This window comes from Leptodactylus fuscus, chromosome 4, assembly GCF_031893055.1.
Source record: "Leptodactylus fuscus isolate aLepFus1 chromosome 4, aLepFus1.hap2, whole genome shotgun sequence".
In the NCBI taxonomy this organism is placed as follows: domain Eukaryota; kingdom Metazoa; phylum Chordata; class Amphibia; order Anura; family Leptodactylidae; genus Leptodactylus; species Leptodactylus fuscus.
In genome coordinates this window covers 123788308-123797461 of record NC_134268.1, presented here as the reverse complement: position 1 = coordinate 123797461, position 9154 = coordinate 123788308, and the positions used below count along the sequence as shown (strand labels likewise).

Here is a 9154-nt window from a genome sequence, read left to right as displayed (position 1 = left end):
GTGCCCGGTGTAAAGCGCTATCGGTCCCGGTACGTAGCGCTTTAGTGTCAGAAGGGCGTTTCTGACAGTTAGCCAGGGACGCCCTTCTGCCCAGCAGCGCCTATCGCACTGTACTGTGTGAGCCGGGAGGAACGCCCCCTCCCTCTGCTCACACAGCTCGTCCATAGACGAGTATTATCAGGAGAGGGAGGGGGTGTTCCTCCACAGTCTTAGAGCACAGCCCGATAGGCGCTGCTGGGCAGAAGGGCTTCCCTGGCTAAGTGTCAGAAACGCCCTTCTGACTGTAAAGCGCTACTTTACTGGGACCGTTAGCGCTTTACACCGGGCACAGATCGGGAAAGCCGATAGCGCGCTGAATTCAGCGCACTGTCAGCTATCCAGCAGTATATAGAACTGCATGTGCCCGATCTGATGAAAGGTCCTCTTTAATTTTTGCCTGAACCCCTTTATCATGCTCGCATAGAGCCTGAACTGAACCCTTCTATGATGCTCACACACAGCCTGAACCCCTCTATCATGCTCACACACAGCCTGAACCCCACAATCACGCTCACACACAGCCTGAACCCCACTATTATGCTCACACACAGCCTGAACCCCACTATTATGCTCACGCACAGCCTGAACCCCTTTATCATGCTCACGCACAGCCTGAACCCCACTATCATGCTCACACACAGCCTGAACCCCACTATCATGCTCACACACAGCCTGAACCTCACTATCACGCTCACACACAGCCTGGACCCCACTATCACGCTCACACACAGCCTGGACCCCACTATCACGCTCACACACAGCCTGAACCCCACTATCACGCTCACACACAGCCTGAACCCCACAATTACGCTCACACACAGCCTGAACCCCACAATTACGCTCACACACAGCCTGAACCCCACAATCACGCTCACACACAGCCTGAACCCCACAATCACGCTCACACACAGCCTGAACCCCACAATCACGCTCACACACAGCCTGAACCCCACAATCACGCTCACACACAGCCTGAACCCCACTATCATGCTCACACACAGCCTGAACCCCACTATCATGCTCACACACAGCCTGGACCCCACTATCATGCTCACACACAGCCTGAACCCCCACTATCATGCTCACACACAGCCTGAACCCCACTATCATGCTCACACACAGCCTGAACCTCACTATCATGCTCACACACAGCCTGGACCCCACTATCACGCTCACACACAGCCTGAACCCCACAATCACGCTCACACACAGCCTAAACCCCACTATTATGCTCACACACAGCCTGAACCCCACTATCATGCTCACACACAGCCTGAACCCCACTATCATGCTCACACACGGCCTGGACCCCACTATCATGCTCACACACGGCCTGGACCCCACTATCATGCTCACACACAGCCTGAACCCCCACTATCATGCTCACACACAGCCTGAACCCCCACTATCATGCTCACACACAGCCTGCTTACGGTCAAGACTAGAGTGGAGTTGCTCCTGGTAGGTATGATGTCACATGAAGGGACATGGCCTCTCCGAGGAGGGTGGAGTCTCGGCCATCACTGCTCTGTGCTGTATAGAGGAAGTCGGAGCCGAGCACATGGAGCTGGAGAACAGAAAGCAGAGGGGATTGTCTTGTGGTAATGGAGGATGGAAGGGGAGAGACAAAAGACAGGTTTGTTTTACATGAGACGGCATGTTGTATGAGGCTGAGGGGAACGAGTGATGTTATTACATGGGACTGCATGTTGGCTGAGGGGAGAGAGAGTGATGTAGTTACATGGGACTACATGTTGGATGAGGCTGAGGAGAGCAAATGATGTTGTTACATGGGACTGCATGTTGGATGAGGCTGAGAGGAGCGAGTGATGTTGTTACATGGGACTGCAGGTTGGGTGAGGTTGAGGGGAGAGAGTGATGAAGTTACATGGGACTGCATGTTGGATGATGCTGAGAGGAGCGAGTGATGGAGTTACATGGGACTGCATGTTGGATGAGGCTGAGGGGAGAGAGAGCGTGATGTAGTTACATGGGACTGCATGTTGGATAAGGCTGAGGAGAGAGAGTGATGTAGTTACATGGGACTGCATGTTGGGTAAGGCATAGGGGAGCGAGCGGTGTTGTTACATGGGACTGCACGTTGGGTGAGGTTGAGGGGAGAGAGTGATGTAGTTACATGGGACTGCATGTTCAATGAGGCTGAAGGGAGCGAGTGCTGTTATTACATGGGACTGCTGGTTGGGTGAGGTTGAGGGGAGAGAGTGGGAGTTACATGGGACTGCATGTTGGATGAGGCTGAGGAGAGAGAGTGATGTAGTTACATGGGACTGCATGTTGGGTAAGGCATAGGGGAGCGAGCGGTGTTGTTACATGGGACTGCACGTTGGGTGAGGTTGAGGGGAGAGAGTGATGTAGTTACATGGGACTGCATGTTCAATGAGACTGAAGGGAGCGAGTGATGTTATTACATGGGACTGTATGTTGGATGAGGCTGAGGGTAGAGAGTGATGTAGTTACATGGGACTGCATGTTGGGTGAGGTTGAGGGGAGAGTGTGATGTTGTTACATGGGACTGCATGTTGGATGAGGCTGAGGGGAGCGAGTGATGTAGTTACATGGGACTGCATGTTGGATGAGGCTGAAAAGAGTGATGTTTTACATGTGACTGTATCCCAGAGGGTCTAGATTGGACTGATGCTTAGGGTGGTATAGGAGTCATTGTCATGAAGGGAGACTGGGTCCTTTGTGTGTTTCTGGCATTTAAGGGGGTGCAGGAGAACATTGGGGGTGCTGCTGCATCTATGGGGGGGGGGGGAGGCAGTGGCGTGCACAGTATTTCATGCCCAGCCGTGCCCCCCCCCCCCCCCCACACACACACAGTATTACAAGCCCAGCAGTGTAACCCCACAGTATTATATGCCAAGCAGTTCCTCTCCCCCTACACAGTATTACATGCTCAGGTATTCCCCCATATACAGTATTACATGCCCAGCAGTGTCCCATCCCACCCCCCTGTATTATATGCTCCCAACAGCCCCCCTCCGGTGATATTATTCTACACTGTGAGGGATGCTGCTGGCATCTGAAGATAGGTAGGGGTCCTCGAGGTGCTACTGGCATAAAGGGGGAGGTCCTTGGGGTGCTATTGGCATCTAAGGGGGATGCTGTTGGCATGGATAGGGGGAAGATGTCCCTGGCGTGCTTCTGGCAACTAAAAGGGGCGGAGACCCTGGGGTGCCATCGACATCTAATTATGTAGGCATGCATCCTTGGTGTGCTTGGGCATCTATGGGGGGTGGGGTGGGCAGAGTCCTTGGGGTGCTGCTGGCATCTAATGGAGGAGCAAATGTCCCTGGGGTGCTGCTTGCATGTAATGGTGGGCAGGGTCCCGGGGGGGATGCTACCACCTGTGTGTGTTTGGGGATGCCGCCTGTGTGTTGGAGGGGTCCGGCACCTGGGGTGTTGCCACCTATGTGTTAGGGTGCTCCTGCTGTATACTGGGGAGGGGGGGGGGGCTGCCATCTGTAGCCTCAGAGGGGCATGGGGGCTGCCGTCTGTATGCTAGGGGAGATCCAGGACCTGGGGGCTGCCTCCTGTGTGAACTGTATGCATAAATATTCTGCACTGCTCACTCTCCAACCCTGCAGTGATCACTAGTAGAGATGAGAAAACACTGTTCGGATCAGCCGATCCAAACAGCACGCACCCATTCATTTCTATGGCTGCGTGCTGTTCGGATCGGCTGATCCGAACAGTATTCGCTCATCTCTAATCACCAGCACCAAACTGATGCTCATTGCTGTATAAAGAGGTTACCCACAATGCAGGGACTCATTCAGAGCAGGAGGAGTCCCTGCACTAGATAGAGGCGAATCTTAAGACATTACTTTTCTGTGTGTCATAACCGAGAGTAAAGCCTTGACTGTGACTCTTGCCATTGGGTTTAGTTGTGGTCAGGTTATGACAGCAATTAACTCTTTCTAGTGCATGAGTTAGCTATTCTAACAAATGTCAGGGTCACTTTACTCTCCTCGTATAGCAGGTGCAACCCTAAGGAAGATTAGGGCAGCTATACTTTATTTCAGGGGTCAGCAACCTTCAGCACTCCAGCTGCTGTTAAACTACAACTCCCAACATGCTCCATTCACTTCGATGGGAGTTCCAAGAACAACAGAGCAAGTATGCATGCTGGGAGTTGTAGTTTTACAACAGCTGGTGTACTGAAGCTTGCCTACCCCTGCTTTATTTGTATAGCAGGCGGTCTGTGTCCCCCCCCCCATATATTCATTAATACAACGTGCCCCCCGAAGACCACCAAGTGTGCCTGGTGAGCTGTATTCACCACTGACTCCCCCAACCTCCTGCAGTCAGTGATTCCATCTAAGTGATTGAATTGCTGATTACCCAAGAAGGGGTTAATCACAAGCTTGACATGACTGTGGTTAAGGCCCCACGTAGCACAAGTAGCAAAAAAAAAAAACACTTGTTGGAAAAACAGCAACACATCGGGGTTCTTCCTGTAGCGCTTTGTACAGGTTTCCTCTGTGGACTTTCTGCTTTAATTATGCCAATAGGGAAGCCGCCGCCGGTGTGTCCTGGGGTATAACTGGCATGCTCAGATTTCCAAAACCATGACAGTGCAGCGTATCTGCTGTATGTATTTTACCGTAAAATGGGGATGGGATTGGGTTTTTTTTTTCTGCCACATTTCTTCCTCGATGTTTAAGTGATGTGGGGAGCCAGCCTCAAGGAGTTATCCACTTTCTCAGGATAGGCCATCAATATTAGACCTCCAGGGGAAACCCCAACACAAGAAACCCCTGTATATCTCCAATACAGAGATTGTAATGGTGCATCGCTGTGGTACCTACACTCACCACTACAGTTTGTACAGCACCAGAGATCTGTTGGGGCCCCTGCAAATCTAATACTGATGGCCTATCCTGAGGTACTATCCTTTCAGTAGGAGAAGTCCTCACATTCTGGTTCTCCATTAAATAAAAAAGAAGGTCACTGGACTAAATTTGTGGTTAAGATTCACACTGGCCGTAGAAATCGACAGGGAGAAAAGTCCTGGACGGAGGATTGTTCTCTCTGCCTGTTTCAGTATGGAAACCACTGACCCCATTAAGCCAATGGGGTCCATGAGTAACTGATGTTTTAGCGATCTGGGTTTTTATCATTCAGGTCACATGACAGATTTAAAGAGGACCTTTCACCTCCTGGGGCACATGCAGTGTAATACACCGCTAGAAAGCCAGTGCTCTGAATTCACGTTCTGTGCCCCAGTGAAAAGCCATCGGTGCCGGTACCGTAGCTCTTAACTGTCAGAAGGGTGTTTCTGACAGTCAGGGACGCCCTTCCTCAAAGTAGCGCCTATAGCGCTGTACTGTGAGAGCGGTGAGGAACGCCCCCTCCCCACCCCCCCCCTCCTGATAGTACTCGTCCATAGACATCATCGCTAGGCGGTAAGCAATGCCCCCCAGTCTCACAGTACAGTGCAATAGATGCTACTGTGAAGAAAGGTGATCCTGATGTTAGAAACGCCCCTCTGACAGTGAAGAGCTACGGTACCGGCACAGCAAGGGAAAGCCGATAGTGCACTTAATTCAGCACAATGTTGGTTTTCTAGTGGTATATTACACTGCATGTGCCCCAGGAGGTGAAAGGTCCTCTTTAAACAACGTAGAACCTGGCACACACGTGATCATGTCTTTCCTCTAGTAACCCCATCACATGGGACGACAGTGGCTGGTTTATTCCATGAAAGCAGGTAATACTAGTCCAGGACAGGTAAGTTGGTAGAAGGGAAGGGGTTGATACGTTGGCTACGTTGGTAACTAGTGGAGGTGGTTTTTTTGTTTTGTTAAATATGGATAATGAGGATTGTGCGGATGGTTTTATTTCAATAAAATACATATTTTTTTAAATGTATGTTTATTTTATTAATATTAATGTAGGTGGAGCTTATCATAAGATATAGGTCCTATACTGAATAACCTATAGAGAATATACCGAGACCATGAGCCTACCAGCAGCAACTCCATTCTATTCAGTTCTGTAGTGAGACAGCTAGAATGGAGTTCCTGTAAGGAGGACCTACCTAGAGCAACTACAGAATATACTGATACCATGAACCTACCTGCAGCAACTCCATTCTATTCAGTTCTGTAGTGAGACAGCTAGAATGGAGTTGCTGTAAGAAGGACCTAACTATAGCAACTATGGAATACACGGAGACCATGAACCTACCTGCAGAAACTCCATTCTAGTCAGTTCTGTAGTGAGACAGCTAGAATGGAGTTGCTGTAGGGAGGACCTACCTATAGCAACTACGGAATACACTGAGACCATGAACCTACCTGCAGCAACTCCATTCTAGTCAGTTCTGTAGTGAGACAGCTAGAATGGAGTTGCTGTAAGAAGGACCTACCTATAGCAACTACAGAATATACTGATACCATGAACCTACCTGCAGCAACTCCATTCTAGCCAGTTCTGTAGTGAGACAGCTAGAATGGAGTTGCTGTAAGGAGGACCTACCTATAGCAACTACAGAATATACCCAGACCATGAACCTACCAGCAGCAACTCCATTCTAGTCAGTTCTGTAATGAGACAGCTAGAATGGAGTTGCTATAAGGAGGACCTACCTATAGCAACTACAGAATATACCCAGACCATGAACCTACCTGCAGCAACTCCATTCTAGTCAGTTCTGTAGTGAGACAGCTAGAATGGAGTTGCTGTAAGGAGGACCTACCTATAGCAACTACAGAATATACCCTGAGACCATGAACCTACCTGCAGCAACTCCATTCTAGTCAGTTCTGTAGTGAGACAGCTAGAATGGAGTTGCTGTAAGGAGGACCTACCTATAGCAACTACAGAATATACCTAGACCATCATGAGCCTACCTGCAGTAACTATATACTGATAAATCAGGCGCACAGCGATACGTCAGAATTTAGCTCTATATGAGTTATTAATTACCATATATTTCCATTATCACTTACAACAAGAAAGTGGCGCAAGTTCTAATAAACACGTAAGGCTGCGGCGTCACCACCCTGTTCAGACCATAAGGCAAATATATATTTATAAACTATACATATGTAATATATATAGGTATATCTATCTATCTATCTATAATGCAATGTAATTTTATATATATATATTTTTTTTTTTTTTTTTTTCCTATAATCTTATTGATAACTATACATATACAATGTCTCTCTTGGCCAGTTATGGCTCCTTCCTATAGACACTCCACTCTAGCTGCTCCTGTAGTGAGGTGACTAGATTGGAGTTTCTGGCGGTAGCTCCTCTAAGCAACTCCATTCTAGTCACTTCAGCACTGAACAGTCTACATTGCAGCTGATTCTAGCAGATCCTCCCTCCAGCAACTCCAATCTAGACGGTTCACTAGTGAGGTGACTAGATTGGAGTTGTTGGAGGGAGGACCTACCAGGAGCAACTCCATTCTAGACGCAACCGCCTGCTTACACATGCTGTCTTTCTCTCCATCTTACCTTCCAGCCTCCATTCACTGCAGCCTTCTCTTCCTGTGTAACCCGGCACTGTCTTGAATAGCTCCGCCCACACCAGAGGCTGATCACATGGTCACGACATCACCGGAAGTCCTTTAGCTCACTAGGATTTAGCAGCTACCCTAAATTTTACGCTTCAGCAAGCTCCACAGAGAAGGAGGTGAGTGGTCCTCGGTGACAATACGGAGAAGGGCAGCGCCCGAAGCTGGTTCTGTATAGGTAAAGTCGGTAGTCTGTATCGGTAATATACTCTGTATTATAGAGTGTAATACCCTCTGGGGTTTGTGCACCTGGGTCGGTATGAATGCTGTCTGGCATTCAGACTATTCACGTTTGCTCTGAATCTCTTTCCCGCTTTCCGGTAGTTACATGGTTAACGACACACTTCTCAAGTGCAGGAAGGACACCAACATGATACAGTACAGTCCCATAGATTCAAAGGCACAGTACTGTAGAGTCAACATGGCGCAGTACGGAGTCTGCCAAGTCCTCAGAGGTGCATACTCTGTATGTATAAGTGTACTGTATATGGAAAAACAAGAAAGCTCTCCATGTTAGCCATTTTGTGGGGCTTTGTGCTCGTGAACGTCACTCTGTGTATAATGAAAAGTTATACTATTACTTAGTTTTCAAGAGCTCTTACTGTCAGGGGCGGATCCAGAGCCGGGCAACCGCGCGGGGCACCGCGGCCCGGACCTAACAAAACGGTCCCGGTCAGTGGGAGGTATTCAACTTTCAACTCATCGGCGCCCATTTACATAGGCGTTTAAAGCTGGAGCTGTCACAGCTCAGCTCCTGCTTTATTGCTGCGCTCCGGCATTTGTAGCCGTGATGTGATGACGTCACATCGCGCCTACAACATGTGTATGAGTGAGACTCCGGAGAGAGCGGCGGGGGAGCAAGGGAAGGTGAGTGTGTTTTTTTTTTTTTTTTTTTTTTTTTTTTTTTTTTTTGTGTGTGTGTGTTAAACATTAAGATGGAACATAATGTAGGGGGCCCATGAAACTGGGGGCAGATGGAGGGGGAGAACGGCATGACATGGGGCAGATGAAGGGAGGGGGGAGAACGGCATGACACCGGGGCAGATGATGGGGGGGGGGGGGGAGAACGGCATGACACTGGGGCAGATGAAGGGGGGGGGGAAGAACGGCATGACACTGGGGCAGATGAAGGGGGGGGGAAGAACGGCATGACACTGGGGCAGATGAAGGGGGGGGGGAAGAACGGCATGACACTGGGGCAGATGAAGGGGGGGGGGGAAGAAACGGCATGACACTGGGGCAGATGAAGGGGGGGAAGAACGGCATGACACTGGGGCAGATGAAGGGGGGGGGGAAGAACGGCATGACACTGGGGCAGATGAAGGGGGGGAAGAACGGCATGACACTGGGGCAGATGAAGGGGGGGAAGAACGGCATGACACTGGGGCAGATGAAGGGGGGGGGGAAGAACGGCATGACACTGGGGCAGATGAAGGGGGGGGGGGAGAACGGCATGACACTGGGGCAGATGAAGGGGGGGGGGGAAGAACGGCATGACACTGGGGCAGATGAAGGGGGGGGGGAAGAACGGCATGACACTGGGGCAGATGAAGGGGGGGGGAA

At 50.0% G+C, this 9154-nt stretch overlaps 1 protein-coding gene across 3 annotated transcripts in view; it reads left to right on the top strand.

Moving 5' to 3' along the window:
* Positions 1 to 7623: 7623 nt before the first annotated feature.
* LOC142200573 (uncharacterized) overlaps positions 7624 to 9154 on the top strand; it is an 81534-nt gene continuing 80003 nt past the window's right edge. For 2 of the 3 annotated variants that reach the window (XM_075271018.1, XM_075271017.1), the window contains exon 1: positions 7624 to 7710. The gene's annotated coding sequence lies outside the window, so the exon portion shown is untranslated. Of the gene's footprint in view, positions 7770 to 9154 lie in introns of all 3 variants that reach the window. The other variant, XM_075271019.1, reaches the window with a different exon arrangement.